Source organism: Schistocerca nitens, chromosome 7 (assembly GCF_023898315.1).
Source record: "Schistocerca nitens isolate TAMUIC-IGC-003100 chromosome 7, iqSchNite1.1, whole genome shotgun sequence".
NCBI lineage: Eukaryota > Metazoa > Arthropoda > Insecta > Orthoptera > Acrididae > Schistocerca > Schistocerca nitens.
Window position 1 is genome coordinate 509030781 of NC_064620.1, and position 17954 is coordinate 509048734.

A 17954-nucleotide genomic window follows, 5' to 3' on the forward strand; every position below is an offset into this window, starting at 1 on the left:
GCCGCCTGCGGCCGAGCGAAACGGTCGCTGTCCATCAGACCGCTAGCTCCCGAGTACGAGGGTCACTCCAAAAGAAATGCACACTATTATTTAATCCTTGTTTGAAAGTTTTACAGTGTGTAGATACATCGTTTAGGAACAATATTTTCAATTCTACACATAATTTACATCCCTTTCAACTGCCTTACACCATCTCGGAACCAGCGTCTGTATACCCGCACGGTAAAATTCTGGATCAACCTGTTGGAGTCACTGTTTGGCAGCGTGCACAAGGGAGTCATCATCTTCAAACCTTGTACCACGAAGAGTGTCTTTCAGTTCCACAAAGAGATGATAGTCACATGGAGCCAGGTCAGGATTGTAAGGCGGGTGTTTCGGTGTTGTCCATCCGACTTTGTGATCGCTTCCGTGGTTTTCTGAATGACATGTGGCAGTGCATTGTCGCGCAACAGCAAAACATCCTGCTTTTGCCTATGTGGTCGAACACTTCTCAGTCGAGCTTGAAGTTTCTTCAGTGTCGTCACATATGCCTCAGAATTTATGGTGGTTCCACTTGGCATGATGTCCACAAGCAAGAAAAATGGTTCAAATGGCTCTGAGCACTATGGGACTTAACATCTATGGTCATCAGTCCCCTAGAACTTAGAACTACTTAAACCTAACTAACCTAAGGACATCACACAACGCCCAGCCATCACGAGGCAGAGGAAATCCCTGACCCCGCCGGGAATCGAACCCGGGAACCCCACAAGCAAGAGTCCTTCGAAATCAAGAACACCGTAGCCATAACTTTTCCAGCAGAAGGTGTGGTTCTGAATTTTTTTTCTTGGGTGAATTTGCATGATGCCACTCCATTGGTTGCCTCTTCGTCTCTGGTGAAAAATGATGGAGCCATGTTTCATCACCTGTCACAAATCTTCCAAGACATTCATCTCAACCATCTCGAAGTGTTTCAAAAGTTCACTGCATACCGTTTTTCTTGTTTCTTTGTGAGCCACTGTCAACATCCTGGGAACCCACCTGGCACAAATCTTTTCTAACGCCAACAAGCTCAGTATTCTGCAAACACTTCTTTCCCCTATCCCAACGTAACGTGACAATTCGTTCGCTGTGATGCGTCTGTCAGCAGTCACCAATTCGTTAACTCTCTGCCCATTGACTGGAGTGTGTGCAGTATGAGACCTGCCGCTGCGAGGACAATGCTCAATATTGCCGTGCCCGCTTTCATCACGTAACCTGCTTGCCCACCGACTAACTGTACTGCGATCGACAGCAGCATCTCCATACACCTTTTTCAACCTCTTGTAGATGTTTCCCACTGTCTCGTTTTCACAGCACAGGAATTCTATGATAGCACGTTGCTTCTGACGAACGCCAAGAGTAGCAGTCATCTTGAAGACATGCTGTGATGGCGCCACTGACGGGAACAAGTTGAACTATGAAAACAGGCGGAAAGGATGTATCTACACACTGTAAAACTTTCACACATGCAGAATGGAAACCGTATTTTTACAAAAATTGTGTGCATTTCTTTTGGAGTGACACTCGTACATGTGATTACCACAGAGTGTTCGATAATATCGGCAACCTTACGAAGGGATAAAAAATATTATCTCCATACTACAGAACCTTTATTCGCCCAGGTTGAAATAAATACATACAGAGGTCTGCATAAAAATGTAGACGTTCTTTGGTGGTTTATATTAATGAAACAAAATGAAACACTGTTACAATCTTGTACATGGGGAAAGTCGTTTGATGCGTTCAAAGTGACCTCCATTAGCAGCCAAACAACGTCAGTGCCGCTGAACTGTTGATCTAAATACGGTTGTCAGTGTTGCCCGAGTGACAGCCGCACAGGACGCCTCGATGGCATCTCGTAGCTCGTTCAGTGTAACTGGCTTTTTCAAGATCCCCCATAGGTAAATGTCAAGAGTTGTAAAGTGGTGAGTACTCAACAGCTCATCTTCGACCAGGTAGATTTTCATCCATATAAGCTCTGACTTCCCTGTGGTAGGTAACTGAGGCGGAATGCCATGTTGTTGTAGGTTAAATCTCGGATGGCTGGTAGAATGGAAGTTTGCAGCATATGAAGATACTCGTTTCCGGTTACGCCATCTTCAAAGAAGAAGGCGCCAATCAAACCGGTAGATTAACATCTTTGCCCACGTGGCTCAAATGGCTCTGAGCACTATGGGACTCAACTGCTGAGGTCATTAGTCCCCTAGAACTTAGAACTAGTTAAACCTAAAACCTAAGGACATCACAAACATCCATGCCCGCGGCAGGATTCGAACCTGCGACCGTAGCGGTCTTGCGGTTCCAGACTGCAGCGCCTTTAACCGCACGGCCACTTCGGCCGGCTTTGCCCACGTGGACCTGAGGATTTTCAAGAGCCCAGTACATGCAGTTGTGGCAGTTTACGTTATCATTCAGTTTAAGTGCGCCTCGTCAGACTAGATAACCATCCCTGCAAACAGTTCATCCTCGCCAAGCATGCCTTCAAACCTCTCACAGTACTCCATCCTTCGATCCTGGTCGTCCTCGTTCATTCCGTGCAGCGATCTCGGAGTGTACACTTTCCAGCCTTCATTATTCGTCGTAAGCTTGATCGGCTTACCTCGCTTCCATGTACACAACAAATTTTTCAGGTGACCAAGTAAAATGTGCAACACAGCAGCGATGGAAGCTGGACTTGTTGATGGTTTTGGTCGACTAGACCTTTCCTTATCCACATCCTGAACAGTACCATCGGCCTCAAATTCACGCCGAATGCAGTAAACTGTTGTACGTGCTGGTGGCTCGGTTCCGTACACATACGCCGTTGCCGTTGTACCTCCATGTTTTCGAACTTCCGGTACCATTTGAATACGGCCTTCGGTTGCTCAAACGATAAAATTCCGCCACGCGGAGTGGCCGCGCGGTTTGAAGCGACATGTCATGGAGTGCACGACCCCTCCCGCCGGAGGTTCGAGTCCTCCCTTGGGCATGGGTGTGTGTGTTATTCTTAGCATAAGTTTAAGTTAGTTAAAGTAATGTGTTAAGTCTAGGGACCGATGACCTCAGCAGTTTGGTCCCTTAAGAATTCACACACATTTGAACATTTGGCAAAGTTAAGTCATTCAGTGCTGCACTGTCATCTGTTGGAAAACGGGGGCCAAGATCTATTGAGAAAACAATGGACTGCGCTGCTGCGCAATATTGAAACGATATGTCATTTTTTTCCAAAGATGTTAACCTTCAAAGAGGATCTGGACGGCACTGCTTATGGACAACTAGTTTTGGCAGTTTAAACAGCATTAGGGCAACACCACGCGTGCAGGGTATGTTGGTCGCGGGCTGGCCAAGGCCCAGTTTGTGTCGACTTTGCTCGCTCCTTTCCTGACTGCGGTGCGGCATTTTTCGGCCGGTACAACTCTCTTCAGTTCGGTGGAAACAAATGGTTCAAATGGCTCTGAGCACTATGGGACTTAACATCTATGGTCATCAGTCCCCTTGAACTTAGAACTACTTAAACCTAACTAACCTAAGGACATCACACACATCCATGCTCTTGGCAGAATTCGAACCTGCGACCGTAGCGGTCGCGCGGTTCCACACTGTAGCGCCGAACCGCTCGGCCACTCCGCCGGCGTTGGGTAATTCCCACCTCTCCGTAATTAGTGTACAAAAGTGCTAGAATATTTCGACCAACATGTGCGTGAAAGACATCTTTTCCATTATGAAACTAAGTCACGATTACGTGGCAGCCCGAGTGCGAAAATGTGTGAAATTGTCTGTGTATTTCCGTTTGCCGACAGACTGTACCACATAAAAATTATATCTCTTCAGGGCGCCAAAATTAATTCAGTAACACCGTCAATTTCTTTTCTTTTTTTATCTATGTTGCGGAGTAATCTGGAATACAAAACCAAAGCATATGGAGTGCGACTGCATTGCCATGTAAATGTGGCACGTTCGCAGTTTCGCCCTCCTCACGCTCAAACAGTCTGGCGTGGCGAAGGAGGAAATGAGCCAGCCAGGTTGCGCGCTGCGGCACTCGTGCCAGGGCATGGTCCACGAGCCGGATTCTTGGCTACCACTGAAACACATACATCAACCATTTTGCACCTCAAAGTAGTCCACTGTCATCTAATCGTAAACATATCTGGGGGCAACTCGTTGAAGATGACGCACAGTGTAACGTATTATAACAAACGCACATCAAAAAAGTTAAGCATTACCTCGGTTCCGAGAGTTCCGGAACCTGTACAGAAAACTGGAACAGCGATCAACAAAAACATCATTTTCGCTGGCTTTATTGCTCATGAAAACCACATATTGCATGTTGTACCATCATACAGCGAGACCCTCAGAGGTGGTGGTCCAGATTGCTGTACACACCGGTACATCTTATACCCAGTAGCTCATCCTCTTGCATTGATGCATGCCTGTATACGTCGTGGCATACTATCCACAAGTTCATCAAGGCACTTTTGGTCCAGATTATCCCACTCCTCAACGACGATTCGGCGTAGATCCCTCAGAGTGGTTGGTGGGTCACGTCGTCCATAATCAGCCCTTTTCAATCTATCCCAGGCATGTTCGATAGGGTTCATGTCTGGAGAACATGTTGGCCACTCTAGTCGAGTGATATCGTTATACTGAAGGAAGTTGAGACGTGGTTTTGACTGGAATTAAGGTAAACATGGAAAGGAGGATCCACCAATGTAACTTTCTTTTCAGACAACCTGTTTATTTAACAATATATAGTCATAAATTTGGTTTTTTCTTTTCAAATTTAACAAATTTGTGAAATGGGTAAGCTCAGCAAGAGAAATCAAAACAAGAACAACATGACAATAATTACAAGACGACCGGACCTACAGCCCGCCTGTCACCGGGTGAAACAGCGGTGTTTACTACCGCGCTGCACAAAGTTTCTCTTATTAAATGCCCTTCTGCAACACTTGAAAACTATAGAAGCAATATTGATGACGAGAGTGTTTCAGTTACTCAAACACATGACGTAATTTTTAATTTGGAAATTGTATGTCGAAAGGTTCGGGGTAAAGATGCGCACCCGTGCCGAAGTTTAAACAGATTAGGAAACAGTTATGACAATGATAAGGCTTGCTTCAAAGCTGGCAACCTCTTAATTTCAATCAGCAAACAAGTTGCGACTGGATCCCAACAGGTCCCTTTTAACAGTCTTATTCTGACTAAAGTCCTGGTGACAGATGACTGTTAATATTTCAAAGTTAAACTGACTGTCAGTTATGAAGGCCGCTCTGAAGGAACGTTTTAAAACATTACGTATGAACACTTATTACAAGAAAACTCATTCGACGGAACCACGAGATCTAGTTAAAAATACGCCAACAATGACAGGTCTTTCAAAGACAGCAACGCACAGCTTAGTACGACCGGTTGTACAGACTATAACTAATGCAGTTACAATCAAGGAATTGAACCGGTTAATATATAAATCTAAGCACAATATACAAATCTAAGCACTGCAACCTGTGCCTTGGTACAATTGTTCCGAGGAGCTGATTCGTTAACGTATTAATGATCGGGTATAAACCAGAAAGGAAAGACAATATTGTGATATCAGAACAAATTTTCAAAAGACAACTAGTGTCTACAATACTACGGCCTATATTTACGACCAAAGAGCTGACCGAGTAAAACTTTGAGGGTCGGATACAAACCAGAAAATAATTAGGTCAGGTAGACAATGACACAAATCACCACGAGGATTACAGAATGTTACTCCCCTTTATTACGAAGCAGTCCACGGATCCAAGGTGCGTGGCGGCGGTCGCTGAGTGGTGCCGATGACAGTCAGGTATAAGGGGGCAGCCGGGCCACGAGCGTCATCCGACACGAATGTTGCCAACCAACCGATGGGATGAAACTTCCTGGCAGATTAAAACTGTGTGCCCGACCGAGACTCGAACTCGGGACCTTTGCCTTTCGCGGGCAAGTGCTCTACCATCTGAGCTACCGAAGCACGACTCACGCCCTGTCCCCACAGCTTTACTTCTGCCAGTACCTCGTCTCCTACCTTCCAAACTTTACAGAAGCTCTCCTGCGAACCTTGCAGAACTAGCAGTCCTGAAAGAAAGGATATTGCGGAGACATGGCTTAGCCACAGCCTGGGGGACGTTTCCAGAATGAGATTTTCACTCTGCAGCGGATTGTGCGCTGATATGAAACTTCCTGGCAGATTAAAACTCTGTGCCCGACGGACAGCGCACACTCCGCTGCAGAGTAAAAATCTCATTCTGGAAACGTCCCCCAGGCTGTGGCTAAGCCATGTCTCCGCAGTATCCTTTCTTTCAGGAGTGCTAGTTCTGCAAGGTTCGCAGGAGAGCTTCTGTAAAGTTTGGAAGGTAGGAGACGAGGTACTGGCAGAAGTAAAGCTGTGGGGACAGGGCGTGAGTCGTGCTTCGGTAGCTCAGATGGTAGAGCACTTGCCCGCGAAAGGCAAAGGTCCCGAGTTCGAGTCTCGGTCGGGCACACAGTTTTAATCTGCCAGGAAGTTTCATATCAGCGCACACTCCGCTGCAGAGTGAAAATCTCATTCTGCAACTGATGGGATGTCGGCCTGCTGCTTGTAGTCGATGCTGACCCCGTTGAAGTACTCCTGTATATTCACTTTGCGCAGGCCCTCCTTGCGTAGCTCGTGGCTTCCTCCGCTCGGATCTCGTGACCGCCTCTTATCGCGTCATTCCCAAACTTGGTGCCTCCTCTTCTCGCGACAGCAAACCCTGAGATATATCGGCAAGCAAAGACATTCTGAGGTTGTGTCCCTCACAGATACCAACTCTACCTCATAGATATTGACAATGGGGCCGCAAGAGAGAGATAGTCGATACTACTCCCGATCCAGTGGCACCAGTCACAACTGTCTACTAACTCAATGGCGCCACGGATCAGAAGTCATTCACAAGATGTGCACGATGGGGGCGCGAATTGCAGTCCATGAAGACGAATCCCTCGCCAATATGCTGCCGATATGGTTGCGCTATCGGTCGGAGGATGGAATTCACGTATCGTGCAGCCGTTACGGCGCCTTCCATGACCACCAGCGGCGTACTTCGGCCCCACATAATGCCATCCTGAAACCGCAGGGAACCTCCACTTTGCTCCACTGCTGGACCGTGTGTCTAAGGCGTTCAGCCTGACCAGGTTGCCTAAAAAACACGTCTCCGACGATTGTCTGGTTGAAAGCATATGCCGACACTCATCGGTGAAGAGAACGTGATGCCAGTCCTATGCGGTCCATTCGGCATGTTGTTGGGGCCATCTGTACCGTTCTGCTTGGTGTCGTGGTTGCAACGATGGACTTCGCCATGGATGTCGGGAGTGAAGTTGCGCATCATGCAGCCTATTGCGCACAGTTTGAGTCGTAACACGACGTCCTGTGGCTGCACGAAAAGCATTATTAAACATAGTGGCGTTGCTGTCAGGGTTCCTCCGAGCCATAATCCGTAGGTAGCGGTCATCCACTGCAGTAGTAGCCCTTGGACGGCCTGACCGAAGGATGTCATTGACAGCTCCTGTCTCTCTGTATCTCCTCCATGTCCGAACAACATCACTTTGGTTCACTCCAAGAAGCCTGGACACTTCCCTTGTTGAGAGCCCTTCCTGGCACAAAGTAACAATGTGGACGCGATCGAACCGCGGTATTCACCGTCTGGGCATGGTTCTATAGACAACTCGAGCCCTGTACCTCCTTCCTGTTGGAATGACTGGAACTGATCGGCTGTCGGACCCTCTCCGTCTAATGCGCGCTGCTCAAGCATAGTTGTTTACAGATTTGGGCGGGTTTAGTGGCATCTCTGAACAGTCAAAGGGACCGTGTCTCTGATACAATACCTACAGTCAACGTCTACCTTCAGGAATTCTGGGAACTGGGGTGATGCAAAACTTTTTTTGATGGGTGTGTAATAAAACCATATTTATGGTAAACACTCAGAAAAGTTACTAATAAAATACATTTGGTTCACATGTGTGCCGTCAGCTGCCATACAGACAAAGCAAGCAATACCCTGCGAACCAAATGTATTTTATTAGAAACTATTCTGAGACCTTACCAAAAGTGGGGCCGGCCGGGGTGCCGAGCGGTTCTAGGCGCTACAGTCTGGAACCGCGCGACCGCTACGGTCGCTGGTTCGAATTCTGCCTCGGGCATGGATGTGTGTTATGTCCTTAGGTTCGTTAGGTTTAAGTAGTTCTAAGTTCTCGGGGACTGATGACCTCAGAAGTTAAGTCCCATAGTGGTCAGAACCATTTGAACCATTTGAACTTACCAAAAGTGTGGTTTTATTACACTGATCAGTCAGAACATTATGACTATCGATCTATTATCAATAGAAATCCGTCCAGGCGACAGGGGCGTCAGATGGTGAGGAATGACTGCTAGATACACGTACAGTGCAATATAGTATCAGTGAGTGTGCTGTCCATGTGTAGAATGGGATCCATGAGTTTGACCGAGAGCAGATATTGACGGCCCGGAGGCTCGGGACGAGCACTTCGGAAACTGCATGACTTGTCGGGCGTTCGAGGAGTGCTGTGGCGAGTGTCTTCAGCACGTGGGGACACCAAAGTGAAACCCCGTCCAAGAGTCGCGGGGTTGGGCGATCACACCTCGTTACAGATATCGGTCGTCTCAGACAGGAGAGGTGGCGAACCGTGGCGGAACTAACATCGGACTTCGATGTCGCGCAGAGTATAAGTGTGTCTGAGCACACAGTATGTGGAATACGCCAAACGATGGGCTTCCGCTACCGACGACCCATTAATGACCCAATGTCAACACCACGTCATTGGCAACTACTACTGAAATGGGCGTGTAGCCAACGCCAATGGACGTTGGCGTACTGGCAAAGCTTTGCATAGTACATTCAGTCCCGATAGCCCGATACTTTCTTTAGCTTACCACTGGGAGGCCGCCAAGCCGACGCCTTCCAGTGGAAAAGCTCCTTCACACCTGTAGTGCCGGACGAGACAAGTTGGCGACTGTTTCATTGTGCTCTGGGGACATTCACGTGGGCATCCATGGGTCCAGTAGAGTTCGTGCAAGGCACCACGTCAGCCAAGCAGTACCGTACACTGGTTGCACTTCTTGATGATCGTGTTTCCCGACGGCAGCGGTATTTTGCAGCAAGATAATGCGCTATGTCACAAGGCCTGGTGTGTGATACAGTGGCTCGAGTAACACAGTGGCTAGTTCTAATTGATGTGCTTGGCCCCCAGTTCGCTAGATCTGAACCGGGTCGAACGTATCTGGGATGTGACCGAATATAGCGTCAGAGCTCATCGTACCCCTCCGAGGAACTTACGGGTATTTGGTGAACTGTGTGTGCAGATATGGTTGGCTATTAGGTAGGGGCTCAAAACGTTCTGGCTCATCAGTGTATGTGATTAAATATAAACGTAGGCTTCTGCGGCCATTGTTACATTCAATAAAATTTTTCTGGGTTTTGTGATCGCATTGTCAATATACAGGGTGATTCAAAAAGAATACCACAACTTTAAAAATGTGTATTTAATGAAAGAAACATAATATAACCTTCTGTTATACATCATTACAAAGAGTATTTAAAAAGTTTTTTTTCACTCAAAAACAAGTTCAGAGATGTTCAATATGGCCCCCTCCAGACACACGAGCAATATCAACCCGATACTCCAACTCGTTCCACACTCTCTGTAGCATATCAAGCGTAACAGTTTGGATAGCTGCTGTTATTTCTCGTTTCAAATCATCAATGGTGGCTGGGAGAGGTGGCCGAAAAAACATATCCTTAACATACCGCCATAAGAAAAAATCGCAGGGGGTAAGATCAGGGCTTCTCGGAGGCTAGTGATGAAGTGCTCTGTCACGGGCTGCCTGGCGGCTGATCCATCGCCTCGGGTAGTTGACGTTCAGGTAGTTACGGACTGATAAGTACCAATGTGGTGGCGCTGCATCCTGCTGAAATATGAATTGTTGTGCTTCTTGTTCGAGTTGAGGGAACAGCCAATTCTCTAACATCTCCAGATACTGTAGTCCAGTTACAGTAGCACCTTCGAAGAAAAAGGGACCAAAAACTTTATTGGCTGAAATGGCACAGAAAACGTTCACCTTAGGTGAGTCACGTTCATACTGAGTTGTTTCCCGCGGATTCTCAGTGCCCCATATGCAGACATTGTGACGGTTGACTTTCCCGTTAGTGTGGAAAGTTGCTTCATCACTAAACACAATCTTTGAAACGAAAGATTCATCTGTTTCCATTTGAGCAAGGATAAAATCACAGAAATCGATTCTTTTAATCTTATCAGCTGCAGACAGTGCTTGAACCAATTTCAGACGATAAGGTTTCATAACTAACCTTTTTCGTAGGACTCTCCATACAGTTGATTGTGGAATTTGCAGCTCTCTGCTAGCTCTGCGAGTCGATTTTCCTGGGCTGCGAACAAATGCTTGCTGGATGCGTGCTACATTTTCATCACTCGTTCTCGGCCGTCCAGAACTTTTCCCTTTGCACAAACACCCATTCTCTGTAAACTGTTTATACCAACGTTTAATACACCACCTATCAGGAGGTTTAACACCATACTTCGTTCGAAATGCACGCTGAACAACTGTCGTCGATTCACTTCTGCTGTACTCAATAACACAAAAAGCTTTCTGTTGAGCGGTCGCCATCTTAGCATCAACTGACGCTGACGCCTAGTCAACAGCGCCTCAAGCGAACAAATGTACAACTAAATGAAACTTTATAGCTCCCTTAATTCGCCGACAGATAGTGCTTAGCTCTGCCTTTTGTCGTTGCAGAGTTTTAAATTCCTAAAGTTGTGGTATTCTTTTTGAATCACCCTGTATATAAAACTACGGACGTTTCGGTCCCTGTTGCAAGTGACTCTCTTCAGGGTGTTTTTGTTTATATTGGAAGTTTATATGATGAATGACGTTACACTGGTACACTTTATTCAACGAGTTGCTCCCAAATACGATGGCTATTCGGAAAGCGAGGTACGATCGGTCACAAAATGGAAACCACTGCGAACACCCGACGAGGCTTTTCACAGACGTTTTGGGCAGTGTCTCTAGTATGCCCGTCGATCGCATCAAGACGCTCTTTTCAGTTGTGAGTGTACTGCGAGCGAGTAAGGGTATTTAGAACAACCATGTCTCCCGCCATGTAGGAGGGCCCACTGAGAGGCTTCGCCGTAATAAATGCAGCCCACCTAACACAATTGCCACATACTTCCTTCTTCATGGCAATTCTCAGCCGCACCCTGCAGGGGCAGTAAAGACGCTCCTGCAGCCTTTTCGATGGCAAGTGTTTGATCACCCACAACACAGCCCTACTTGGCTCGTCCTGAGTATCAACTCTGTTCACATGAAATGCAGGATACGAAAAGGTTGGGAGCAGGCTACACGCTGTACACCAGCGTAGAGAATTATTGGAAAGTACAGGCGGTTGCTTTCAATGACGATGGTTTCGGAAATTTGGTATAACGCTCCGACAACTATCTAAGTCGGAGCGGCGACTATGTAGACAAGTACCTGGAAGATGTAGCTAAATGTGCAAAGAAAACAGTTTTGATTTTCACTGTGGTTTCCATTTCGCGACCGATCGTTCCTTACTTTCCGAACAACCCTCGTATGTTCATGACTAGATGGGTTCAAATGGTTCTGAGCACTATGCGACTTAACTTCTGAGGTCATCAGTCGCCTAGAACTTAGAACTAATTAAACCTAACTAACCTAAGGACATCACACACATCCATGCCCGAGGCAGGATTCGAACCTGCGACCGTAGCGGTCGCTCGGATCCAGACTGTAGCGCCTAGAACCGCACGGCCACACCGGCCGGCCATGACTAGGTGGCAGTGCACTAGACTGAGTAGCACTTTGTTTATGTATGTAGATGATCTGAGGATGTCAATTGACGTTGATGAAACTAGTTGTCTCTATATGTATGTTTATTGTGGTCTATGGAAATCAAACGTCTCTTGTAAGAAGATTACATTTTTCGTTTTCAGAGATCGCTCTCCAGATGACAATGTTAGGTAACCGTATTTTGGAAGAATGTTTCTTTTTTGTTGTACAGTCTCTAATGGCTTTGCTGTCGACGGGTCATTAAACACTAATTTTCTTTCCTTCCTTTTCTGTTGCAGGTATGATCCTCGTAATTTCCTGGCTACGCCTGGAGCCTGTGAAGTCGTTCTATGTCTGTTATGTGCAAATAAAATACGTGAGTGGAAGGGCTAGCTCGAGGTAGGTGTCCTTCATCTCTTTCAAAAAGCGTTTTAGTATTATTACACCAAAGACACCCAAGGAAAAAACGCAACCATATTTATAAACAGAAACTCTCACTCAGTCTCAGAGATATCACAATTTAAGATCACATACAATTTTAACCTATAAATAGATATACCTCCGCAACTTTTTCAGCGAATACAAGAATGCAAGGTTCAAAAATTTGAGAAAAAACACTATAATAAAACACTATGCACAAAACTCATCTGTAGCACCCCATTCACTGCAAGGAAAATTCTGACGTGACTTGAATTGCATTAAAACTCTATGAAACGACATTTATATAGATGAAACATCGATAAAAATTTGTCAACATAATTAATGAAAGTAATGTAAAACGGTAATAGTTGGAAGCTGGAGGACGAATGACTCTGCTGTTTTCACCGCATAGTAGGCAGCTTCCTTTAGGGGGCGTCAGGCTCGCACTCTCGAATGTATCCCTAAAGTGACGACTTTTGAGTTGGTACATTGTGTATGCCACACGGCCATTTTGCCGCACTTCTGAGAGGGGGTCTCTCCATAGCCCTCTTAAATGGCTACTGGTCAGGTGTCGGGTCAAGATCGAGTGATTTTACCATCACGTCGGGTCAACACCCGTTACAGACAAATTTCTAAAAGTTCTTGCAGGAAATAGCTCCTTACAGAAGCGCTATAAATGGAAGCAGAAAATGGGCAATGAAAATGCCTACATTCTCTCCGTGATTACCACAGAATGGAAGGGGTGCACGGTAAATAATTTCAAGGAGCAGGTTGGAGGTTTTGAAATCGGAGAGTTCGGCCGGTAGTCCTCGTCGGACGGAGATGGTTGGTCTTAGACACTCTGGTGTTGATATTCTTTTCTAAATTGAGCGTCATTTCGGTAGTCGGTTGTTGGTACTCTTTCGCGATCAGCGAGGTTACTTTTCCGATACAGAAAGCCTACAAAGAATTTCATTGTGCGTTCACGTGCGAGGTTGTCGAATCTCCTATGGGGATGTGTGGGTAGATGTTGCTGAGTGTTTAAATGTGCCATATCTCCTACCTAGGCCATTAAATGACAGGCATTATTACAGTTTCCTCGCCAAGGCATTGCCACGTTGCTGGGTGATGTGCTTCGAGCATGGCGGTGTGTTAGCACATTTCAGTCGTCCTGTGCGTCGGTTCTTGAACCGACAGTTTCAAGAAAAGTGGATTGGCGGTGGTGGTCCTGTACCACGGCGTACTCAATCCCCTGATTTGACCCCTCTGGACATTTTTGTATGAGCAGAGATTTGCAACCTTGTTAACAAAACGCATGTTGAATCAGATGAGGGTCTGGTTTCCTGGGTGGAAGCAGCAGCAACAGGAATTAAGGACTCTCCAGCAGCCTTTGACCGTGTTAGCAATGGCCGACCGGTGTAATCTCTATTTACAAGCAAATGGAGGCATTTTTTGAACCTCTAGTGTAGCTAGAGTAATTATGTTGCGTTACTGTTGTTGCTCTTGGTAATAAAGAATTAAAACTTGTTTATGTTGGTTTTTCCGTGACAGACAAAAACATTAGATGCAGAGTTTTCCATTGCCCCATGCAGCCTCCCAGAGTCTGTTAGCTTAATTTTCATGTAGTAAAAACTCCCTCACACGTGAGATGGCAATAGAGAAAAATATGTGTTTCTGTGTCCCGTACAACCTTCCAGAGATTGTCGGTTTAAACCATGTAGATAGTTATGCTAATGTATTATTACTCTTCCTGAGGTACTCTTGAAGTTACTGGTGGAGAAATAGAAACGCACTTACCCCGTCAAAGATGTGTTTTAAGTGTGGGTGAAATTGGGAAACGAGATAATTCTCTAAACACTGCAATAGCATACACTAACATTCTAATGGTTGTTGGCACACAAAAATCATTCTACGGGCATCTATGATCGTATTCAGAAAGTAGTGGGAAATATCAAGAAATGCAGGTCAGTAATATCCTCGACAGCGGCCGCTATTATGACAGACAAATACGCAAGTGAATGCAGTGAGTGATAGCTGGGCACGGCATAATTGTTATCCACCTACAGATTTCACCACAGACGGTTCCAGGACACATTTCTCGAAATATTTTGTTATTCGGCCTCACGCCAGTGAGAATTTTCGCAACTTTTAAAACATCTCAGCTCAATCCAACCGAACATTAGCTTCGAAAAAGTATGGCTGCCTTCCACCACTTGTGTTGGAAAGTAGGAAGTATGATGGTTCGTTGAGATTTCTGTCTTCATGCTGATAGTTGTCACCATCCGGATGAGTTAGATGGATACTTTGTAAGTTCTTTCATAGAGTCTATGTCGCCTCAGTCGCTGTAAGAGTGATGGTAGCACTTGAAAAATGGACTACGGTAATACTTCTCAGTCGTGATTACCAGACGTGTTTCAGAAGTATATCTCTCATGAGGTAGTGGCAAGCTTGTGATGTTGTGCGTGTTTGAAAGCAGACACAGAAAATCCGTGCCCAAAAAGTAGGTGGCTGAATGGGGCCCATGAGTTAGCTTGGTCCACCGTAACGTTTACCTTTAAGCTAGAATGGATGTTGTGAGATCATGTGAGTGATGAGAACAGTGAGATGGCGGCTAAGTTCACAGCTTTGCCGCCTTACGCAGGTAGTATTTTTAATATAACGTTTTTATTTATTTATTTTACAACATGATCAATTACAATATTTGTAATACTACATTAGTAGGTTTAATTTTTATGCAAAATACATGTTGAATAAGTCTAAATACAACGATGTACAGTAGTCTGTGTGAAATTGTACAAATACCCGTAACAGTAAATCTCTTTGGCGTGGAAAAGGAAGATTCATATTTTGGGAAAGTTTACTCCATTACAAAACTTCTAAAACTTGTTTGAGCATAGCTTTACTAAAACTGGTTAGTCAGCTGTCCGGCTGTCTTCCATTACACTAGCAATCTTTCTCTGTGCGCCTTCCTCGTTATATATGGTTACATCCGTAAAAGGTATTCAAGTTTTAGCTAACCCTCTTGAGTATATGCAAGCGCCACATGACCCTGGTGTAAACTGATGGTAATAATTAATTTTCCATTCCCGATCAACATAAATGTAAAATTAGATGAAATGGTGATTCAATGGAAAGACGATGCTCAACAGTTGGAGAAATATTATGATCGCCCTTTTTGTAGTTCCAGCCCATTCTCTGCCTCATTTTTCTTCCGCAGCGCATCTGTTGATAGAAGAAGCAGGAAGTCTATTGTAACTTCCTATTGTGTTTTCTCGGGTTGCTTGCTTAACGAACTTGTCAGATAATTCATTCCCAGATGTTCTTGCATGGGCTTCTGTCTATTTCAATTAAGATTCCATTTCCTCTGACGCAATTCCCTAATTTTGTTTATGATTTATTCTATGGCTCCCGGAGTTTTTAACGGATACGGCATAACTTGACAGTCCGTGCGTATTCAAGCTGCATTTGGAGTAATTATTTTACATAATTTTACGCGTCGCAAGATGACTATATGCTGTACTTGATTATTGGTGAACCAGTTCTGTAGTTTGTTTTCCAAATAACTCGCACCAGTACAGACAGGTCGTATTACAAAGGAACGTGGTTCAAAGCCCTGAGATTAACGCCCTTCTGTGACCTGTCAAGATTATCTTGGTATGAGTGAGGACATTGACTATCGTATCCCATATTTTGCGCCGTGTTATACATCAGTCAGACCATTAGGACCTTGGAGGACTATTGTATAGAGCATTAAAACACGCTTGTAACAGCCAGGAAAACATACGAGTTTAGAATATTGATTAACACACGTACACACATTGATCAATATACCGGAAGTTGGCGAAGCAGTGATGTCTGGAGAGTCTGAAATCTCTGAAATGTAGCCGAACAGAAAGGATTCCAATTGCCTTCATTTAGCTGGAAGAATGGAGGAAGTATTATGCAAATCTGTTTGTTGAAAACTGTCTAGAAGTTTTTGTAAAAAAATGACCTTGAGTTGTTTAACTCCGACGCATGTTATGAAGATAATGAAATAATTAGGATTTTAGAAGTTAAAAAAGTGCTTACGACTATGATGAATGGGCGAGCTTCAGGTTCAAATGGACCGTCTGTTGTGTCACCGCCAGACACCACACTTGCTAGGTGGTAGCCTTTAAATCGGCCGCGGTCCGTTAGTATACGTCGGACCCGCGTGTCGTCACTGTCAGTGATAGCAGACCGAGCGCCACCACACGGCAGGTCTAGAGAGACGTACTGGCACTCGCCCCAGTTGTACAGCCGACGTTCATAGCAATGGTTCACTGACAAATACGCTCTTATTTGCCGAGACGATAGTTAGCATAGCCTTCAGCTACATTTGCTACGACCTAGCAAGGCGCCGTATTCAATTGATATTTATTATGTGAAGCACGTATCATCAAGAGCGATGTTCTACAATTGTGGATTAAAGTTAAGTATTATATCAACTACGTACTTTATTTGCTACTATTAATTCCCTTAACTGTTCCAGACCTCGCGCCAGTCAGCGTGTAATTAAACGCGTGCATTTCGGCCTCCTCTAGCAACACAGTGTTGGCTCTTTTGCCAACACTACACCGTCCATCAAACTGCTCAAAAGAGGACCAGTTAAATATATGGGATTAATGGCGTATGTTTTCATTTGCTTCTTAAGGGGGAGAAGGATTACCAGAAGAATGGAAAATATCATACATATCCAGCATACATAAAAAGGGTGACAGGGAAACATGCAGTGTCTATAGAAGAGTATATGTACAAGTCCCCACATCATATGGAAAAATTATAAAGGCGAAAAACGAAGCACAGGTTGTGGGCGAAGAAGTGAATGGATTCCGTGCCAGAAAATTATGTACAGACATGATGCTTTACCTAAAACAGCTCGTGCGAAAAAGGACTTGCCAGGAATTTAGAGACCCATTTGGTTTTGTTGATCTCAAAAAGGCCTCTGTAAAATGAAGACTGCAGTGTTAGGGAATGGAGTGAATCGTTTGTATGCTTTTAGAGCTTTATATAGTGGTACGACCTGAAGTACGTACGAAATTATCTGGAGAGATCCCAGTGACCAAAGAGCTACGGCAAGGATGCGCGGTAGTACCTATGTTAAGTAAAATATACTTGAATTCTGCTCTAAGGTTATAGAAACGTCCTTGTCGTAGTATGGTTGTATCTATAAATGACGACAAGCTGTTCACTTTGCATTGTGCTGATGACCAAGTCAGTTTTACAAATGATGAGGATCTCATGATCCACATAGTTAGAAAGTTGCACAGAGACTGTCAGAAACATGGTTTAATCATTAATTTACAGAAAACAGAGTATTTGGTTGCTGGAGGAGTGACTCAAGACTTGACGTTAGATTTTGGTGTAGTAAGGTCTGTGGACTCCTCTAAATACTTGTAAGTCATCATCAACAGAGAGGAAGCCAGTAAAAGCAAGATTAAGAAACGCATAGGCCAATGTACACAAGAAGTAATAATTAAGTGTTTATGAAGCACACTTATCAGAAACGAAGATTAGGTGTTTCAGACTATTCTAGAACGCAGAAAGAGAGGAGAAACACGGGAAATAACTAAAAGAATGAAGAGAAACATATTGTCAATAGGGATGGGATTTTGGAGGTGTTATTGGAAGTTCACACTACGGGGTAAAATTGGAGATGGGATTTTGGGATTGTTGC